The sequence below is a fragment of the Mauremys reevesii genome, linkage group 22 (genome assembly GCF_016161935.1).
Source record: "Mauremys reevesii isolate NIE-2019 linkage group 22, ASM1616193v1, whole genome shotgun sequence".
NCBI classification, from domain to species: Eukaryota; Metazoa; Chordata; order Testudines; family Geoemydidae; genus Mauremys; species Mauremys reevesii.
In genome coordinates this window covers 3,676,596-3,697,501 of record NC_052644.1, presented here as the reverse complement: position 1 = coordinate 3,697,501, position 20,906 = coordinate 3,676,596, and the positions used below count along the sequence as shown (strand labels likewise).

The 20,906-nt window shown below is 60.0% G+C and overlaps 1 protein-coding gene across 2 annotated transcripts in view; it reads left to right on the top strand.

The window, feature by feature from the left end:
- Positions 1-4,670: 4,670 nt before the first annotated feature.
- LRFN1 (leucine rich repeat and fibronectin type III domain containing 1) overlaps positions 4,671-20,906 on the top strand; it is an 87,692-nt gene continuing 71,456 nt past the window's right edge. Inside the window, exon 1 of one of the 2 annotated variants that reach the window (XM_039509624.1) lies at positions 4,671-4,730. The gene's annotated coding sequence lies outside the window, so the exon portion shown is untranslated. Of the gene's footprint in view, positions 4,731-5,734; positions 6,530-20,906 lie in introns of those variants that run through there. The other variant, XM_039509622.1, reaches the window with a different exon arrangement.

Below are 20,906 nucleotides of genomic sequence, written 5' to 3'. Positions count from 1 at the left end.
TGGCTCGCCTGGGTGCCTGCTCCTTCCTGCATGGTGCTGGTGGTCCCCAGAGGCTGAGAGCAGCTGCAAAAGTCAGCCAAGGCCCTGGGTGCTTTCCCTTCCTTGCATGTGGGAAAAGGTCAGAGGCACTGGCTGGGGACAGGCTGTGATGCATGGGCCCCGTCAGGCACAGGCTGACATTCAGGGAAACAGCTGGGAGGGAGGATGAGAAGGGAGGTGATTGCACAGTGTGTGTGTGTGTGTGTGTTGGGGGGGTGGGGTTGGATCCAAAAGGCAGAGATTGGTACAGGGCTGGGGTGGGGGGAAGGAAGGAGATGCAGCTGCAAGGGAGAGGCTGCCCCCGGGAAACCGAGTCAGAGTGGTGCCTTGGTGGGAGGGAGATGCAGGACAGGCTAGTGGGTGGGGCCTGGGAGCCAGGACTCCTGGGTTCTACTCCTGGCTTGGGAAGGGGAGTGGGCTCTAGTGGGTTAGAGCAGGGGGGCTGGGAATCAGGACTCCTGGGGTCTGGTTCTGGGAGGGCAGTGGGGTCCAGTGGTTAGAGCAGGGGGGCAGCTGGGAGCCAGGACTCCTGGGTTCAACTCCTGGCTTGGGAAGGGGAAGCTAGTAGGTAGAACAGTGGGGACGGAGAGTCAGGACTCCTGGGTTCTTTCCTTGCTGCTGTAAGGGAATGTGGTGTACTGGTAGCTGGGTGGGGACTGGGAGTCAGGCAGGACTCTGGGGTTCTATCCCCAGCTCAGGGAAAGGTGTGCTGTCTAGTGGTTAGAGTGGGGGCTGGTAGTCAGGCCTACTGGGTGTGTGTGTGTGGGTGGGGGGACGACACAGCCCTGCCCCCCACTGGCTGGGCTCAGCCTGCCCATGGGGCACTGCCCAAGCCAGATACCTGTGGTGCAGGCCGTGTCGGTCCCTGAAGCGTGAGAACGAGCCCTGTCCTCTCTGGCTGTGTTGCTGGCAGCTGTGATAAATGCACTTCCAGCTCCCCGAGCCCTAACGATGATGGATGAGGAAACGGCCGGGGCCCTCTCAGCGACGCCAGCCAGCCGCAGCCGGGGCCTCCCCCAGCCGCGGGCACTGCCAGACCACCCCCCACCAGTCAGCCCCAGCCAGGGCAGGTACTGTGCCCCCACTTCACCCCTGCCCCCCCAAAGCCACAACCAGGGCACATGGTGCCTAGGGTGACCAGACAGCAAATGTGAAACATCTGGACATGGGGTGGGGGGGTAATAGGAGCCTATATAAGAAAAAGACCCAAATAATCGGGACTGTCCCTATAAAATCGGGATATCTGGTCACCCTACTGGTGCCCATCCCTCCCCCCACGCAGACACACACACACCCCGTCGGTCTCAATCCCTCCAGCAGGGGGCGGCTGGGACAGATGGACGGACGGACACACACTGTCTTCCCCCCCTCTGTTCCATCGCCTCCTTCCATGACAAATCGCAGCTGCCGCCACGTGTCACTTTCAAGGGCCGGGGTAGGGGACAGGAAGAAACTCCATGTTCTTACTGCTTTTTAAAAGGCCTCAGGAAGCGGCGAGACCTTGAGAGCTCACAGGTGCCCGCGCCTCCAAACTCCACTCCGGGGAACAGTGTCCCCAGCCTAGACTGGAGGGCACAGGGGAACTGGGAGTCCTGAGCCAGCCACCTGCCTAGATCTGAGCACCCTGGAGATCTGGGGGAGATTGGATCTTTGAGTGCAGGGCCTGGCTAGTTGGTTTTATTGCTGAGCTCGGGGCGTTGCCTCCACCAGCTGGGGGCGTGCAGGGAACATGAAAGGAGCCTGCACAGAAGGCGGGAGGGGCGAGGAGAGTGAATCGCGCGTGCAAGACGCATGGAGCGTGCAAGGCAAATGGGACATGCAAGGTGCAACGAGTGTGAAACCCCCCCCACAGGGCATCTGGAGCACACAACGTGCACACAACGCGCACACAACGCGCCAGCGCAAGAAGCATGAATGAAAAGTGCAAGGGGGCTGGAGGGTGTCCCAGATGTGCAAGGCGCATGGAGTGAGGCACCGGCCTGTGCGAGGTGCCAGGCAAGTGAACAGAACGTGCCAGGGGCAGAGAGCGTGAAACATTCCAGGAGCTTGCCCAGAACAAGGAGAGTGATCAGGACAGGCGAGGTGCCGGGCATCTCTCCTTATCAAGGCATCCCCCTGGCACGGCTCATTCCACACCTCGGCTCCTTGCACGGCTGCGATGCGGTTGGATTCTCAACCACTTTACAAACATTAATGAATTAAGGTCTCAATCTCTGCTTTCCCACGGCAAGGTGCCCTCCCCCCGTTTTAAGGATGGGGAAACTGAGGCATGGGGAGGGGAAAGGGCTTGCTCAAGGTCACCCAGAGCGTTGGTGTGATTAAGTGGGGGGGGTTTCTTGGTTTTTCCGTGTTTTCCAGTGGGCTGCATGCAGGAGGGGTGGGACTCAGTGTCCCCGGGTGTTACTGGTTTAACGAGGTGAGGGGAGAAGGAGTTTGTTAGTACACAGGACCGGAGAGGGAATTTGGGACCTCGGCCGATGGCCTGGAGGATGGAGACCCCAGTGGCTGGTGACCTGGTGACCCGGAGACCCAGCTCAGGAGTCACAGCCAGTTCTGGCCAGTGGGAGGACAATGGGCTGTGGGGAGAGGACCCCGGTGACCTGACCAGCCAGTTCCAGCCAGAGGGGCCAGAGGGGGGCTGAGAGGAGAGGAGGCCCAGGCCATCCTGTTTACGAGCCTGTTTACCTGGAGAGAAGACAATGGACAGAGGGGGCTTGGAGCCGGGGATATAGGAGGCCCAGCTGGGAAGCGGGGGGGCTCAGGGCTGGAGAGGGGGAGCAGGCAGAGCCCCCCCTGGCTGCAGGGGGACCAGGATGTGCTGGGCTGAGGTAGGCCAGGCCTGAGGCCCTGAGAGTTTCCTGTGCTGGGTTCAACCCCCAATAAACCCTCCTGTTTTACGCTGGCTGAGAGTCGCTCTGGTCTAGAGATCAGGGTTGCATCAACCCCTTCGGGAGTGGAGGCCCGGGGGGTCCAGAGCGCATGGACTCCCTGAGGGGGCCCACAGCAAGAAACAGACGTGCTAAGGCTCAGAGAGGCGCGGCTCCAGGAGGTGGAGGGGCCTGACCCTGAGAGAGAGCGGACCCCCGAGAAGGGCTGTCGCACTGAAAGGGGCACCCCCCATGGACCACACGGGGCCACGAGTGGGCACAATCTGTGAGTCCGTGACAGTTGGTGACAGAGGCGTGAATAGAACCCAGGAGTCCTGATGCCCAGATCTCCCTACTGCCCTAGACCCCTCCCCACTCCTTCCTGGAGTTGGGGATAGACGTGGGGAGTCCATAGGAGCATTTAGAGGCCCCAGCTAAGGCCAGGGTCCCATTGTGCCAGGTGCTGCACAGGGACAGAGAGCTCTCGCCCTGAAGACCTCACAAGACACGACAAAGGAAAACTTGTTATCTCCATTTTAGAGCTGGGGAAACTGAGTCACGGGCAACTCAAGGAGCTGTCTCCCCCCCCACCCCCCAGCAGATCAGAACTCTCCGCTCCCTTGCACGAGCATCACACGCTCACTTTGCACAAGTGCCGGCGACGGAGAAGCAAGCGGGTCGCATAAAGCAACTCCCCCAAGGCCACATGAGAGAGTCAGGACTTGAACCCAAGTAGCCTGAATACCAACCCAGCGCCTTGTCCGCAAGGCCGGCAGCACCCCAGCTGCAGGTCTCTTTGAGCGGTTCCTGTCGGCAGCTCTCCCTGGGGCCAGCCGCGTTCCGGCCTTGGCAGCTGAGAGGTTCCATGCCCACAGCGGGCAGGAGGCGGCTGATACTTAAGGCCGAACAAGAGGCATTAAGTGAAGCAGCCGGCGTGTGATTTATACAGAGACCCCCTGAGTTCCTGGCTGTTTAATTTTTCAGCGGACAAGCCGGCTTGGCAGGGAATGGGGGAGCGGAGCCGCCAGATTTATTAGCGCCACGTTTCGGGAGGAGAAGAAGAGACGATAATGGGAACGTGCAAAATCTTCCCTGGGATGTTCGGCTCCGGCTCTGACGACCATTAGCCCTTGTCCCGGATCACCTGCCCTGCTGGGGTCAAGCTGGCTGGAGGGGGCCTGTGAACCACGGGCAGGTGGATGGGTAGAAGGTCACCATGGCAACAACATTGCCAGGGAGACCTGGCGCTCCCGTGATGGTATCCTGGGGAGTGAGGTCACCATGGTGATGACGCCATAAAGTAAGGTTATCATAGTGACATCAGAGGGGAGGAAGGTCACCGTGGCAACAACATTGCCAGAGGAGACCTGGTGCCTTGGTGATGGCATCACAAGAGGTGGAAGGTTGCAGCGGTGATGACCTCACTGATGACATCACTGATGTCATGTCGATGACATCCTGAAGGTAGACCGGCCACCATGACAACACTGGGATGGCGCTTGGGGGTGGGGGGGCAAAGGTCGCCACGCCAAAGACATCAAGGAGGGAGCAAGAGGTCCCCATGGAGATGGGTGGTGGAGATGATGACATTGTGCAGTCACCAAGGCGCTGATGACATCACAGGTGGAGATGATGACATCGTGCAGTCACCAAGGTGCTGATGACATCACAGGGGACGCAGGCCAATGAAAGCTCACAGCTGGAGACCAAAGCCGCCAACAGTGAATTTTGCTCGGAGCTGGACGGTCCCGGCACAGTGGTGGGGGGTGAACCCCCTGGGGTGGGGAAGGACCCAACCAGGACCCCCTTCAGGCGCAGTTTGGGGTTAGCTGGTTTTTGACAAGCGCTTGATAATTTCCACAGCCCCACCCCCCATTTTCCAACGTGCTGGAGCCGTGTCCACAGAGGGGATTGCGGCTGGATCCTCAGCACCGCGGGGCCCCTACCCAGGGAGACCAGGGCACCCTGGAACAAGCGACCCACTGAGAACCACTCTGCCTCTGGCCAGGAGCTCTTTGGGGGCAGGGGCCATTTCTTGTCTGGGTTTGGGCAGCGCCCAGCCCGATGGGTGCCCTGATCTCGGTCGGGGTGCATGTGTTGCCCGGACCAACGGGGGCCCCTGATCTCAGTCGGGGTCTATGCAGCGCCTGGCCCAATGGGCCCCTGATCTCGGTTGGGGGTCTGTGTGGTGTCTGGCCCAAAGGGACCCCCGATCCTGGCCAGGGTCCAGTGGCACCCAGCCTGATGGGTACACATGTGAGATCTCTGTCAGGGCTTCTCGTCCACGACAAAGCTCCATAAGGGGGCGCTACTCCACCCTGTGCTGTGCTGTCGTTCTCAGAGCGGGGAGCCCCCTGCCAGCTCCCCCCCCCCCCACCAAGCCACCCACCCACCCAGATTCCGTTTTGCATGAGAGCACCGGGGAATTGTTGGAGCAGAGCTCGTGAGCAAATCCCCCTGGTTACAGCAGCCTCGTGCCCGGCGCAGGCCGACAGCCTGTAATTACGGAGATAACGAGGGAGTAATTATTGCTCAGGCACAACCGCCACTCCCTAATAAGGGCCTTTTTACCTAAACATCTGCTGGAGACGTAGGTGGGGAGAGAAGGTGTAGGAGACGCTCCCCGAGTGTAACTGATGGAAGACTGGGAGCCAGGACACCTGGGTTCTCTTTCCAGCTCCAAGAGGGGAGTGGTGTCTAGTGGTTAGAGCAGGGGGGGCTGGGAGCCAGAAATCCTGGGTTCTATCCTCAGCTCTGGGAGGGGAGTGGGGTCTAGTGGTTAGAGCAGGGGGGGCTGGGAGCCAGGACTCCTGGGTCCTATTCCCAGCTCTGTCACTAACTTGCAGTGTGTGACCTTGGCCAAAACCCTGCCCCACCGCCCTCTTCCTGCACCTCGCTTTCCCCATCTGTCAAGCAGGAGTAACAACTGGAGTGCTGCCTGCGCAGGGAGCGGGGGTCCCAGCCCCCAGCGCCGAGCAGGTAGCTGCTCAAAGCCCGACCCTCCTAGCTCAGGTGGAAAGGGGCTTCCCCCGCTGTGCTAACCTTTGCCATGTAATCCAAAGGCTCTGCTTTCGGTGGGAGAAGACCCCCCGCCCCAGCTCTCCTGGGACCCCTCCCCTCCCAAAGGCTGCGGTGAAGCGAGACAATCCCTGCCCCAAAGAGCTGCCAGACAAGCCAAAGGAAAGAGTCTTGATGGCTCCCCCCAGGCCCACACCTTGTCATGAAGGGGACGGGACGGCCTTCCCCGGCCCTGAATGCGTTAATGAGGCCCCGTTATGTGACCTGGCTGCACCTGGAGGCAGAGCTCAGCTGGGACGCAGCCAGCTGGCTGTGATAAAGAAGAGGTTGGTTGCAGAAGGGGGCTGTAGGTTATAGTCCCTGGGCTGGCCCCATGGAGAGGGAGGCCCCGGGTTCCCCTGCCAGCCACTGGCATCCCCCGGGGGCCAGGGACCGGGTCCGGAGACTTGGAATTTTTCACTGGACTTTTGTCGCTGGAGCTTTGTTGCCCCCAAGAGGGTCGGATGCAAATCTGGGCCCCTGGCCACAGGGCCGCGCTCTGGAAGAGAGGCCGGATTGCAAGCCAGCGGTGCTGCCGCGCCTGGGCACGGGGAAGCACTCCTGCGGTGAGTGAAAACCCTTCACGGGGCCGGAGCCTGCCCTGAGCCGGTTCAGGGGGGGGCTCTCCCTGGGTCGCCAGCAGAGACCCCTCCTCGGGGCGGGAGGGTCTGAGCTGGGCAGTAATAGCTGGCAGGGGAAATCCCAGTGGCTGTGGATTTGGGGAGGGGGGTCACCATAGCCTCCCACACCCCTGGCAACCCCAGAGACGGAGGCAAACTCCAGCTTGCATGGTGCCTCACGCTTTGCATTCGACTACATTCAGTGGAAACTTACGTGGTGGAGACTTCATAAAAAGAGCCAATTAGCCGGGGGGGGGCTGTCGCTTTCCTGTATTCACAGGGCTCTTTGGAGAGCAGAGCCAGGCTGTGTGGGACAACCGGGGGGGTGGCAGGATGGCTGTGGGTTCTGTGCATGTCGCCGTGGAAAACACCCACCCGCGCGCTGCCCCTTCCCCTCCCACACCCGTCTGGGAGACTGTCTCTCGCCCTGTGTCTCTGCAGCTGCATGAGTTTTGGCCACGTTCATAAGCCGGGAACCAAGATCCCCGCCAAATCAGGATGAAATTGGCAGGCTAGTCCCAAGATTTTAGTCAATACCAACTTCCAGGCTACGGGTGTTCACTGTCTGCTGCTAGATCCCTTGGGGGTCACATCTTCCAGCTTTGCCTTGCGGGCCCCCCCCCTCCCATCTGGGCGGGAAACGTCCTTCGCAATGTCTGGATTTTGGGAACCGGGGCCTGAAGGCAGCTCAGCGGCCAGCACGAGGCTGGCCCGATCGTGGTGCGAGCCAGCGACCCTGGCTGCAGCCACTAAAAGCGAGAGGCAGAAACGTCCTCCCCTAGGGGCAGTGGATCCGGTTCACTCAGGGAAGAAGATCTGGAGCTAATCGGGGGTCGAAGCCACCCCACTTCCCAGCAGGACCCAGCTAGGGAGGATCCAGCCCTGGGAACGGTGCCCCTGCCTCTGAAGCAGCAGGTGCAGTCGGAGACGGGATACCAGGCTAGATGGGCCCTTGCTCTGATCCAGAGGGGCCGTTCCCATGTCCCTACGCCCAGCCACCTCTCTGCGATCCATCCCCTCCAGCCCTGGCGGCTTAGCGGCCATCTGGCACCGCAGTGGCTCATCAGAGAGAGCACAAATGTCCAGAGCAGAGCGAGGCTGGGCCCAATTAACCCCCCATCAGGCCGGTGGAGCAGGCAGCGGCCACAGCTCACTGCCCGGCAAACGCACCACAGACAGCGACATTCGTCTCCTCCGGACGTGTCAGGGGTGTGAATCAAACGGCTGGGGGAGAGCTAAAGGGGCGTGTCTGGGGAGGGATGGATCAATGTGTGTGGGGGGGTGGATAGAGGGGTGTGGATGGGGGTGGATGATGGGGGGGGGTGGATAGAAGGGGTGTGGCTGAGGATGGATGGATAGAGGGAGAGTGTATAGGGATGGATCAATATGTAGGGGGGGATGGATAGAGGGGGTGTGGATGGGGGATGGAGAGAGGGGGTGGGGATGGATAGAGGGGGTGTGGATGGGGGATGGATAGAGGGGGTGTGGCTGGGGATGGATGGATAGAGGGAGCGTGTATAGGGATGGATCAATATGTAGGGGGGATGGATAGAGAGGGTGTGGATGGGGGGTGGATAGAAGGGGTGTGGATGGGGGGTGGATAGAAGGGGTGTGGATGGGGGGTGGATGGATAGAGGGAGTGTGTTTAGGGATGGATCAATATGTAGGGGGGGATGGATAGAGGGGGTGTGGATGGGGGGATGGATAGAGGGGGTGTGGATGGGGGATGGATGGATAGAGGGAGCGTGTTTAGGGATGGATCAATATGTAGGGGGGGGATGGATAGAGGGAGTGGGGATGGGGACAGATTGATCCATCTGTAGGGTAAAGTTTTTCAGCAACACCTCAGGCCCCCTTTGACTTTCAATGAGATTTTAGTTCCTCCGTCTTTTCTGCCTGTGGGCCTGAGGCCGGGAGCTCCCTTGCGTGCAAATGGCCTGGCGTCCTGGCCCTGCGTGTTCTGGGGGCTCTTACCCCAGGGCTGGGTCTCAGCTCGGCAGCCTGAGCTGCGCCCTGGGCCCCCAGCAGTGTCACCGACTCTCTCCGGCTCCCCCAGCTCCATGGGTCTTTGCCACCGGTGGGTGCCGTCTCCTCCCAGCCTGGGGCGTGCGGCAGGTTGGCAGCTCTAGCTACGGGTGGGCAGCGCGTGGCAGCCCGGCCTTGGCAGGGCTCCGCTGGAAAGCACTTCCTGCCTCGGTTTCCCCACCTATAACACTGGGCCGACGATCCCGATGAGATCTGCAGGCAAGGAGCTCTCGAGAGGTGCCTCGGGTTGTGAGGAACGCAGGGCTGGGAAGGGGCATCTGGATGTGGCACCTTGCTGGGACATCTTGGGGGCCGAGAAAGCAAGCTGCGGCCCCTGGAGCGTGTGAAGCCGGGGCGTGTGTGTGTGCGCGTGTGTCTCGAAACACAACTTTTTGCAGCGCTCCTGCAGCCCCCTCTCCTGTGACTGCAGTATCGTGTCCCAGTCGGAAGGGTTCTGTAGCAGTAACTTTGAGCCCGGTACTGCAGCGTCCTGTAGCGTTCCCCCACCTGGTTTCCCAGTGTCGCTGCATCGAAGAGGGCAAGCGAGCTGGTGAATTTTGCGACGGCCCTGTGGCAATCTGCACCCTCGCTGGAGTCGCTCGCGCAGCATCGCGCAGCGTTACTTCAGCAAGCCGTGACGTCTCCTTGTCCCGTTTGACGTGGCGCCGCAGCATTCTCTAGCCCGCTGCTCATTTTTGCAGCGTGCCGGAGAAATCACCGGGGTATTTTCGCAGGGTCGCCACCCCGATCGCCACCGTTATTCTGGCCGTTTTGGTGCCTACATCCCGGAGAAGTTACGGGATTCGCATTTGCAATGTTGTTGCTGTGGTTTGGCACAGGACGGGCTGAATTAGCCCAGCCTGAAATACTTGCACCACGGCTTCAGCATTGTGTAGCATTAAATACTGGCCCCGCGGCGGCAGTATCCTGCAGCATTCCATATTTGCAGCGGGGTTTCTGCAGAATACCGTGGTACTTTTTTTATTTTTATTTTGCAGCAGCTTGGCCGGCCGGGGTGATCCAGGCAAGACACCGATACCCTCCACTAGCCCCCGGCCCCACCATCACACGCTACTAGGGAAAAGCAAGCAGGCCTCTGAACAGAAGTTGGATGCTTCTAGCCCTGCTGCTTGGGCTGCTGTTTCCAATTAGCCTGCTTAATGGCCGCTTCGGCGCACGGAGTCACTGGCGCGGGGAGGAGAGCCTGGGGGAGCATTTGGCCAGCGAGGAGCGGGAGGAAGAGATTTGCAAGATTCTGTCTCTTACAGACAGAATGTCCTTCCGATGTCGCGCTGCGGTGGGGAGGGCTGGGGCTCCCCCCACCTCAGCATGCGCTGGTCAGACACTCACTGTAGGCCTGGTGGAGCGGCACTGGGCCCCAATTCTTTAAAGGACCTTTCAAGGTCAGGTGCATGGGGGAGAGTCCTCAGGCAAACTCCCAGATACCATGGTGATGGGCCCTGGTATAAATGCAGATGGATGGATAGATGGATAGAGGGGTGTGTATGGGGATGGATGGATGGACAGAGGGGGTGCATGGGGATGGATAGATGCATAGAGGGGTGTGTATAGGGATGGAGGGAGAGATAAGGGGGGGTATATGGGGAGGGATGGATGGGGGGGTGCATGGGGATGAAGGGATGGACAGAGGGGGTGCATGGGGATGGAGGGATGGACAGAGGGGGTGTACGGGGATACAGACAGACAGCCCGGCGAGCAGCTCTCTGTGCTCTGGGTGGGGAAGGGAACACCCTGGCCGTCCCAGGGTTTGCTCCCGAGCCCAGCAGCGGCTGGCGCGGTGGGTGTGTTTCCCATCCCCGGGGGCTCCCCAGGGCCTGGTGCTGGTGCGGATGCCAGGGTGACGCTGCCCCCCACGGGCCTGCTGCCAGCCCCGCTCTGCCGGTAATGGCCGGGATCCGATTACCGCTCCTGCGGCAGTAGATTAGCTGTGCCCGACCTCTGCTCCCTGCCTTCTCAGACCTCAGGCCCCGTGGGCCAGGGACGAGTGTTTGCCTGGGGCGTAGCCGGCCCTGGGCTAAATGCAGGTAAACGAGCTACCCGCGTGAATGGTATTAACCCCTCCCCGCGGGGAGGGCGCCTGCTCAGCGCCCTCCGGGCCCTTTCCCTTCCCCACACCCCGGCCACCGCCGGGGAGAGGATTTGGCCGGGTTAATTAGCATGCGCGGGGCATCCCCGTTTATCTCCGCGCCAGGCCTCTGGTTGCTTGTGTGGCGGATTAGGGGAGGATTAACGGCGGGCGGCTCCGCTGATGCTCCTCGCAGGGGTGAGGGGTGGAATCTGCCTCCTGATGGGCTGGGGGCAGGGGTGGGGGAGAATTTGGCCTGTCTGGATGGCTGGGTTCAGGGCCTGAAACAGGGGCGGCTTCAGTGAGCCTTGTTTGCGTTGTTTTGTGCCCGCCTTGAGCCCTGGCGCCGCAGTGTCTACCTGAGTCTGCAGAGAGCCGGAGCCCGTCGCTCTGAGGGGGGAGCTGCCTCATGTAGAGACGCTGCCTGAGTCTGCAGAGAGCCTGAGCCCGTCGCTCTGAGGGGGGAAGTTGCCCCGTGCAGAGACGTTGCCTGAGTCTGCAGAGAGCCTGAGTCCGTTGCTCTGAGGGGGGAAGTTGCCCCGTGCAGAGAGGCTGCTTGAGTCTGCAGAGAGCCTGAGCCCGTCGCTCTGAGGGGGGAGCTGCCTCATGTAGAGACGCTGCCTGAGTCTGCAGAGGGCTCCGTGTGGGGCAGGAGGGGGAGACAACAGTGGGCCCAGCCCCCTAAGTAGAGATCTCTACTAAGTAGAGATACCCCAGCTATGCGGACAAATGCTTCAGCCAGGGCCTGCTGGGAAGGTCAGTGGGACTCCCTCTGCCATCCCGAAATGGGTGGGGTCATTGTGTGGGGGTGGGGCTATGGGGCAAGGTGCCCCTGGTGGGTGGGCGACGGGTCAAGATTTGCCATTGGGCACCAGATTATTTTACTCCGCCCCTGGTGGCAACCTGGGCTGCCCCCCCCCGACACCCCCCTGCCTCGCCCTGCCTGGTAGGGGGAGCTCAACCACTGGGACCCAAAGCTAGAGAGAAATGGAGGAGAGGAAAGCGAGAATCTAGGGAAACCCCCTGCTCGGCTCCGTCGTCTCATGGCCGATTTTGGAGAAGGCCCCAGAGAAACGCCCCGAGAAACGTCCCGCGTAATTTCCAGCTCTTGAGGAAAAGCTCCTTGTACCGTGTAAACACTCCGGCACCGGAGCAGCGCTGCCCCTGCCAGCCCGGCGTGGTCACCCCCTTCCAAGCCTCCTTCTCCTCCCAGCTGGGTTCCCCTGCCTCTTGCGCCGCTTCCTGCAGAGATCACGCCCCGAGCGGCACCGACTCCCCCCATGTGGTGCTATCCTGGATGGGGCACGAGCCTGAACCCCCTCGGGGGGGTGTGTGCTAAGAACAGGCCTCACGGCTGCACCAGCTAAAACACCGACTCCCCCTTGGGGGTGACGGCAGCACAGAGACGTCTCCCGTTGATCGGACCCCAGAGAGGGGTGTAGACAGGGGGGTCCTTGCTCCGGGGTCTGTGCCCCCCCCCAGCTGCCCAAGGAGCGGCAGAGGGAAACCCATCAGGCCTGCTCGGTGACTCTGGGGAAGGGGCACAGGGCAGGGCAACTTGGGGAGCGGGTCCCCAGCTCAGTGCCAAGCCCCTCATGAGCTGGGAGTTCATATCCCGCCGGAAGACTGCAGGACATCAGCCGGAAAGTACAATACCCCCTTTTCTGAAGAGAGACTGTCACCTCATCTAACCACTAGACCCCACTCCTCTCCCAGAGCTGGGGATAGAACCCAGGAGTCCTGACTCCCACCCCCCTGCTCTAACTACTAGACCCCACTCCTATCCCAGAGCTGGGAAAAGAACCCAGGAGTCCTGACTCCCACCCCCCTGTTCTAACCACTAGTCCCCACTCCTATCCCAGAGCTGGGAAAAGAACCCAGGTGTCCTGACTCCCACCCCCCTGCTCTAACTACTAGACCCCACTCCTCTCCCAGACCTGGGAAAAGAACCCAGGCGTCCTGACCTCCCCCTCCCCGTGGTCTAACAACTAGACCCCACTCGTCTCCCAGAGCTGGAGAAAGAACCCAGACGTCTTGACTCCCACCCCGCCTGCTCTAACCACTAGACCCCATTCCTCTCCCAGAGCTGAGAATAGAACCCAGGCGTCCTGACTCCCACCCCGCCTGTTCTAGCCACTAGACCCTTTTCCTCTCCCAGAGCTAGGAAAAGAACCCAGGCGTCCTGATGCTTAGAATTCCAGACTTTTTGGGATTAGTATCCCACGCTGAACATTCCTGGGGGCGCGTGTGGGGGTTAATATGGGGAAGGGGTTTGTTTCCCAGGAGCCCCCGGCGGTGGGCACGAGGAGGGTCCTTTGAGGTGGCATGTGAAGGAAACTGGAGCACAAAAGGCGATAGCAGGATTGCTGGATTTCCGTAGGCAGCGGGGTCGGGGGGGGGGGGAGGGGCCAATCAGACCGAGCTGGCAGCCTGAGCTGTTTAATGGATTCCTGAGAGGAGGAGGGGGCGGCTGGGTTCCCTCCTGAGCAGGAATGCCATATAACCCCCTTCCCCCCGTTAGCTAGTCAAAGGTCACCGGGTCTGATTCCCAGCTATCCCTGCCCATGGGAAGAGTTAAGGTGGCGTTAAGCCCCCTTTCTGCTCCCTGTATTCTGAGCCTGGCCCCCTGTGTCAGTTAGAGCAGCCTCAGGGCTGCTCTAACACATGTTCTGCCCCCTAAGGACCCTGGAGGGGGGCAGAGAATAGTCACTGTGCAGTGTGCTCCAGCCATGCCCCCGATCTGCCCCCTTCTCCAGAGTCTTGCAGCAAGACCCTTATGCCAACTGTGCACACGTACAGCCGTACACACTTGGGTGCATCCAAACATGTGTGTAGGCAGAGATCCGTTACATGCCCATGCAGCGCATGCGTGTGTTCGCACGCACACAATTAGAAGGCAAAAACTAGATGAATGATAAACCCCGAATAATACACGCACCATGGCCCATTAAGAAGAAGGTTAATTCGTTTCTGGGAGGAAGGCAGCTCAAAGAAGGGGGTTTTGCATATATTTATGCTTACAAAAGCTGAAAGTGCTCATTAAACATATTTACACTCCAGAGTGAAATCCACAGGAGTCTTAATCTTCCGAAACTTTGATATTCCAGCTACTTTCATTAAGATGCCAAAAAGAGGGGGGGGGGGATGAGGGGAAAGAGCCTCAGTCAGTATAAATAGACTCAGCTACGGCCCATTCACACCCTCAGGGGATCTGGCCCCATTGACTCCGATGGAGCGATGCCCATTCACACCCGCTGGGGATCTGGCCCCATTGACTCCGATGGAGCGACGCCCATTCACACCCGCTGGGGATCTGGCCCCATTGACTCCAATGGAGCGACGCCCATTCACACCCGCTGGGGATCTGGCCCCATTGACTGCAATGGAGAGACGCCCATTCACACCCGCTGGGGATCTGGCCCCATTGACTCCAATGGAGCGACGCCCATTCACACCCGCTGGGGATCTGGCCCCATTGACTCCAATGGAGCGACGCCCATTCACACCCGCTGGGGATCTGGCCCCATTGACTCCGATGGAGCGATGCCCATTCACACCCTCTGGGGATCTGGCCCCATTGACTGCAATGGTCTGGCCCAGACTCCAATGGAGGCGCGCCCATTCACACCGCTGGGGATCTGGCCGCTGGGGATCTGGCCCCATTGACTCCGATGGAGCGATGCCCATTCACACCCTCTGGGGATCTGGCCCCATTGACTGCAATGGAGAGACGCCCATTCACACCCACTGGGGATCTGGCCCCATTGACTCCGATGGAGCGATGCCCATTCACACCCTCTGGGGATCTGGCGATGGAGCGATGCCCATTCACACCCACTGGGGATCTGGCCCCATTGACTGCAATGGAGCGATGCCCATTCACACCCTCTGGGGATCTGGCCCCATTGACTCCGATGGAGCGATGCCCATTCACACCCACTGGGGATCTGGCCCCATTGACTGCAATGGAGCGATGCCCATTCACACCCGCTGGGGATCTGGTCCCATTGACTCCAATGGAGTGATGCCCATTCACACCCGCTAGGGATCAGGCCCCACTGACTCCAGCTGGGGATCTGGTCCCAGTGACTCCAATGGAGTGACACCCATTCACACTCGCTGGGGATCTGGCCCCATTGCTTCTAGAAGCAGCTCTGAGACTCCCTCATGATTTAAAGACCCCAAGTGGTTCTGGCTGTGAAGTCCCTGTCCAGAGGGTCTGACGTGACATGAGCACCATTCAAATCCCCTGGGGGTCTATGTGGGGCTTACCTGGCTCTCCGGCCCCCGGGTACGGGGGGGTGGATTGCACCCCTATGTTCCCTCACAAGCTCCTCACTCATCTCAAGTCTGGTGCTTAAGTGTTTCCCGGATCGGGGCCCTTTGCTGCTCCTCCGTGGCCTGCTTTGTAATTCCCTCCCTGGAAGACCCCACTATATTTTACTCTCTGTTTAATTGTGGCTTGAGATTTCACATCCCCAGAGAAGGCAGGGTCTGCGTTTGTGCAGGCCTATGGCTTTCACTCTGTCCCCCACCCGCACGCGGCAAGACGAGGCTGGAATGACACCCTGGCCAACCCGCCGCGGCCGGCGCCACAGAACTCTGCAGGTGATATGGGAAAGAGATGCACCAAGATGTCTCCCCTGTGTTTAAATCCAGGGCCCGAGCCAGTGTAAACTGGTCTTGATCCAGGCCAGCTGGGGGTCTGGCCCAGTGATTTCCATGGGAGGAACCGAGGCCGTGGGAGTTTCTCTGCTGTACGCCTTGAAACAGCTCTTGCTGTTGGAATGCGTCTCACGTGGGATTGGGGGATGACAGATCCCTTTAAATTAAACTTTCTCTTTGTCACTGCAAGATAAATGGTTTGAAGGTTTTCCCCAGCCAAGCCTGCCAGGGCTCCATCCTAAGGGATGGGATGGCTCAGTGCTGACTGTCTCATTTGAGACATGAAGTGACACATTCAGCACAAATGGCTCATTCAAAGGCCTCCCAGATGCCACTCACTCACGCACGTTACTCACCAACCTGGGGACCGTAGCAGGCAGGAATCTGTCGCTGGCTTAGCCCTGGTCCCATCAAAGCGGGAAAGGGTTTAGCCACCCGGTAGTCGAACAGGTGAAAATTTTTCCAGCCGAATGTTTGTTGCCACTGGAAAGTGCCAGTTCTTCGAAATCAAATCGTCCTGTGGGAACGTGTCAATTTCAGTCAATTTTCATTCAGGAAATAGAAATAAATCAAAACGCATTTTCCAGACTGTCAAAACATCCCATTTGGGCATTTTCAGCTTACGATGCTCGGATTTCCTTCAGGTGGGAACTGACTCTTCATTTCAAAACCGATTTTCTTTTAGAGTCGAACCCGATTCTCTAAGCACCCATCTCAGGAGCGACCGGTTTCAGAGAACTGTTGTCATCATCAAGTCCATCATCCGTATAACACGGGCGAGGGAACCGGCCCCGAATATCCCCAGAGCCGATCTGTTAGCAAAACACCCACTCGTGATTTTAAAAATTAAGAAACCACCACGACCCTTGGCACGTTGTTCCAGCTGTTAATTACCCTCACTGTTAAAAACGTACACGTTATTTCCAGTCTGAATCTGTCGAGCTTCAACTTCCAGCCACTCACGTTAGACCTTTCCCTGCTAGACCGAAGAGCCGATGATTAAATATTTGCTCCCCATGGAGGTGCTGATAGCCTGGGACCAAGTGACCCCCCTTCTCTTTAAGCTAAATAGATCGAGCTCCTTGCGTCTGTCACTCTAACCCTCTGATCATTCTCGTAACTCTTCCCTGAACCCTCCCCAATTTGTCAACATCCTTCTCGAAATGTGGGCACCAGAACCAGACACAGGATCCCAGCACCAGGGCCAAACGCAGAGGGAAAATAACCTCTCTGCTGCTCCTTGAGAGTCCCCGTGTAAGCATCCCAGGACCGCCTTCGCTTTTTGGGTCCCAGCGTTGTAGGAAGCATATTCCTGCGGCTGACTGTGACGTCAGCCCGTCAGCCAATGTTCAAGCTGTCCTGGTTTGAAAAGACTGAGAAAATTGGGCGGCAGTTCTCTCAACGAAGGAAACCTCCGGCTCACTGGGTCTGCTTGTCACCATCTGTGATGCACTTCACCACAGAACGATTCACCGGTGAACATATGCTCCGTCCCTACGGTCGCGCTGCGATGTCTCACGTTCTGAACATTTCGATTTTGTCATCTCCTCGGGCCCTGGTTAGTTCATGGAACAGGGGTGCGGCTGGATATTCCAAATGAAACCAACGAAAAAGTCGAAAGCCAAATGAAGGTTTCACGTGACCTGGAGAAATTATATATTTTGAAAATTTCACGGGAAATGTCAAACTTGTCCCCCCTGCAGCGTCCAGAACGAATTCTCTGCCCTCCCAGGAACCCATAAATCTCCCCCCGATTGCTCCAGACCGTCCAGAGGGGGTGGCTAAATTGGCAGGCGTTAGGCCAGGCCCACGCTGGTGTCTTCGGCCGTGACCGGGAACCTCCTCTGGGTGGAGCGAAGCCGGCGCCGTCCGGCTGCCCCCGTGCTGGCGAGCTCCCGCCCAGAGCCGCCTTCGTCTGTCGTGCAGGGGTTCGTACCGCCAGCGAGGGGCTTCCCATTATCCCCCCCCTTATCCTAGATCAGTTGCCATTGGATGCGGAGCTGGGCCGGCACCAACTTCCCTGGGCTAATAGGATTGGGCAGGACGCCCTGTGCCAGCTTCTTGCCGTCACTTGCCTCCCACTTCTCCCCGCACAAGCCGGGTTGAACCCCACTGGAGCCCGGTGGGTCCTGCAGACAGAACTGAGCACAGAGCTGGGCCCGGCCTGGCTTAGCGTCTCGCAGGATCGGGGCCGGCTGGCGTAGGAGGGCCCAGAGCCGCCGGAGGAAAAAGCCTAAAAATAAAAGGCTCAGTGGAGCGAGAGAGCCCCCTTCGCGCCCCCCCCCCCCCGGCTCCCCAGGGCACCTCACCTTCCTCCGCCCGGTGGCTGCCTGCCACAACCGGCTTGTCGCAGGAGCGGGAAGGGAGCTGACAACAGAGGCAGCGGAGTGGGGTTGTTGCCTGCTGGATAAGCGGCCCCCGGGCTGGTTCTCAAGGGCAGAGCCAGAGAAAGCGGCAGGGAGAGGGGGGGAGAGATCTAGAGATAGACACACATACACACCCATGCACAAACACACACACCCATGCACACACACACACACACACACACATACGGAACCCCAGTTCCCCAGACTCATGCACAGTCACCTCCCCGTGCACACCCTCGTCCCCCCCTGCACCCCTGCACTCACCCCCCCCAATGCGCGCACGGCCCCCCCTGTGCACCCCAATGCCGCAGGACCCAGGGGTTGCCCCAAGCCAGTCTGCGGAAGCCGCCCGCGGGGAGGAGACGTCCCTGGGCCAGGCGCTGCTCCGGGGACTCTCAAGACGGGTATTTAAGCTCCCCAGGAGAGGCCCCGCGCCCAACGTCGCCCCGGGGGCCTGGCCTCTCCTGCCTGGCTGTGGGGACTTCACAGCCTCAGCCTGGTTCCCAGCCAGGCTTCTCCTTTGTTCCTACCCTGCTCTGGGCTCTTGACTCTGGTGCCGGTTCCTGGCCCCGCTGCCACTGCTCCGACCACTAGGCCCGACTGCCTTTGCTCCAACTACCAGGTATAACCCCCCCCTCTTGTTTTTTGAAATAGGGCCCAACCCCCGCACCCATCCCAAGGGGGGAGGTTCAGATTGAGGGAGGGGGGGCTGTGCCTTGACTCCGCAGCCTGGCATGATGGAGCCGGAGAGCTTTCCGTGAGAGCAAAGCTCTCCCCAACTCATCCCCGCTCAGATTCCGTCTTTTCGGGACAATCTGCTTCCTCACTTCCTGTCCCAAACTGCCATGTGGCTGTTTAGCAGCTGCTGCGCCCCACCCCAGAGGTGGCTGCCTCTCAGCCCTGGGTAAGGGATCCCTGTAGAAGCAGCTGCCGCACCCCACCCCAGAGGTGGCTGCACCTTCGTGTTGGGTGAGGGATCCATGGACAAGCAGCTGCTGCACCCCACCCCAGAGGTGGCTGCATTGTGGTGCTGGGATCCCTACATGAATATCCTGTAAGGGACACTTGGCTCCTATGGCTTAGAAGGTGCCCCCAGGAGTCAGGACGCCCGGGTGCCAGGGAGAATGCCGCTGCCTCAGCCCCACTCCATGGGCCCAGGGCAGAGGCAGTGGACTGGGCGGGAGGGGACCCAGCGGGGGCTCTCCCTAGCAAATCTGGGAGCAGTCAAATAGGCAAATTGGCAAAGCTGTGGGGGGGGGGAGATTGTGCTGCACACACACAGACATACACATACGTGCGCACACACAGACACACACGCAGAGTCAAGGTCACCCAGGAACGTCGCTCCCCTGCAGCTGGCATTACCCGGGCTGCTTGCCGTGCGGTGGCAGCTGCTGGCAGGGCACGGAGGCTGCCAGACGACCTTGACGGGCCGGTTAGACCCGGCGGAGGAGACGCTGGCTCCCCGCCCCGCTCTGGCGGGTGCCCCTGCAGGGCTGGGCTGAGGCTGGTAGGGGGCTCTGGGTGGGGGGCGCTAATCCGGGTGCTGCCATTGCCGGGGCGGGGCGGACACCGGTTCTCAGTCCAGGCCCTTAACTGAGGCTTGATTTCTTCCCCCCCCACTTTCCATTCTGTGACCCCCCCAAACCCCCTTACAGCCAGCAGCAGGGGGGGTTGGTGGCTAAGGAGCTGGATTGGAGGTCAGGACTCCTGGGTTCTATGCCTGGCTCTGGGACTGACCGTCTGAGCACGGGCACATCCTGCCCCCACTCTGTGCCTCAGTTTCCCCTCCTGCCCCTTGTTTGTCTTGAGAGTGAGCTGTCTGGGGCAGGGGCCGTCTCTCACCCTGTGGCTGTGCAGCGCCCGGCGCGGCAGGGCCCCGATCTCCGCAGAGGCGTCTCCTGAGCTCCCGTAACACACCTGCCAGTAGCTTTAACTAGCGCAGCTCCTGGGCCGATTCACGCTGGTCACACCCCGCCCAGCCCCGCATGGCGGGAACGTGTCGCGCACGGGGGAGGCTTTGACTCCGCCCTTTCCACGGGCGGCTGGTTAGGGGCCGGATCTGCAGCTCGTGTAACTCGGCCTGACTCCCTAGGGGTCCATGAGGATCTTTGTCCTTCCTGGGGCTGGAATCTCGCCAGCCCCCCCGAGATCACGGCAGGCCCCTCGTTGGGAAACTAAGTCCAGGGCTCCCCGCAGGGACCTTAGCCTAAAATCCCGACAGCTCCTGTCCCGGATACAGGTGACTCTCGCCCCTCGTGGCCAGGCGGTTAACACTCCGTGGCACCGGCCACTGCCTGACGCCAACCCGGCCACGTGTTAGAAAGGGGCAAGGAATCAGCAGCAGCAGCAGCCCTCACTTGTGCCGTCGAGCAGGTCGGTGGTGGTATCCCCGTGTTACCAAATGGGGAAACTGAGGCAGAGAACAGGGCCATAGCTTGTGCAAGGTCACCGGGCAGGTCAGTGGCCGAGCCGGGACTAGAACCAGGTCTGCTGAGTTGAGTGTGTGTGTGTGTGTGTGTGTGTGTGTGTACACATTTGTGTTTCAGTGTGTGTGTGTGTGAATGTTTAGTGTGTGTACAGAGCTGTGTGTTTGTTAATCTGTATATGTCAATATGTTTGTGTGTTTGTTAGTGTGTGTGTGTATAAGTGTGTGTGTAGCTACCGTGTGGCCTGACCGAGCTGTGCTGGGTTCACTGTTGCAGGCAGGACTGGGGGAATGCAGGCTGGCATCAGGAGTGTCTGTGTGTCTGTGTGCAGCGCCTGTCTGTGGTGTGTGTGAAATCTCCGGGGAAGGCGCCATGCCCCGCATGAGGTGGGGGGACGTAGAGTCTTTGTCCTGCCGAGCAGCCGGCGTCGGCACCGGGCTTGGTCCCGCCGCTAAGTGACTCACCTCGGCACATCTCACTCCTCCGGCCTGGCCTCCCCTCTCCCAGCTGACGCAGCTGCTGGTGCTGGCCCCGGGAATAGCCAGTGTCTGTGTGCCACTGCCTCCTGCTGTGGGGATTTGCAACCATGCTGCCGTGTGTCCTAGCCCCTATAGCACCGCCAGCCAATGGGGATTCTCCGCCAGCTCAGAGAAGGTTGCAGGGCTGGGGCTGAGCTCTGCCCCTGCTGCCCATGGTGTTCAGGGGGGCTGCAGAGGTGACAGCCAGGGAAGTGCTGTGAGAGTGCAGAATGG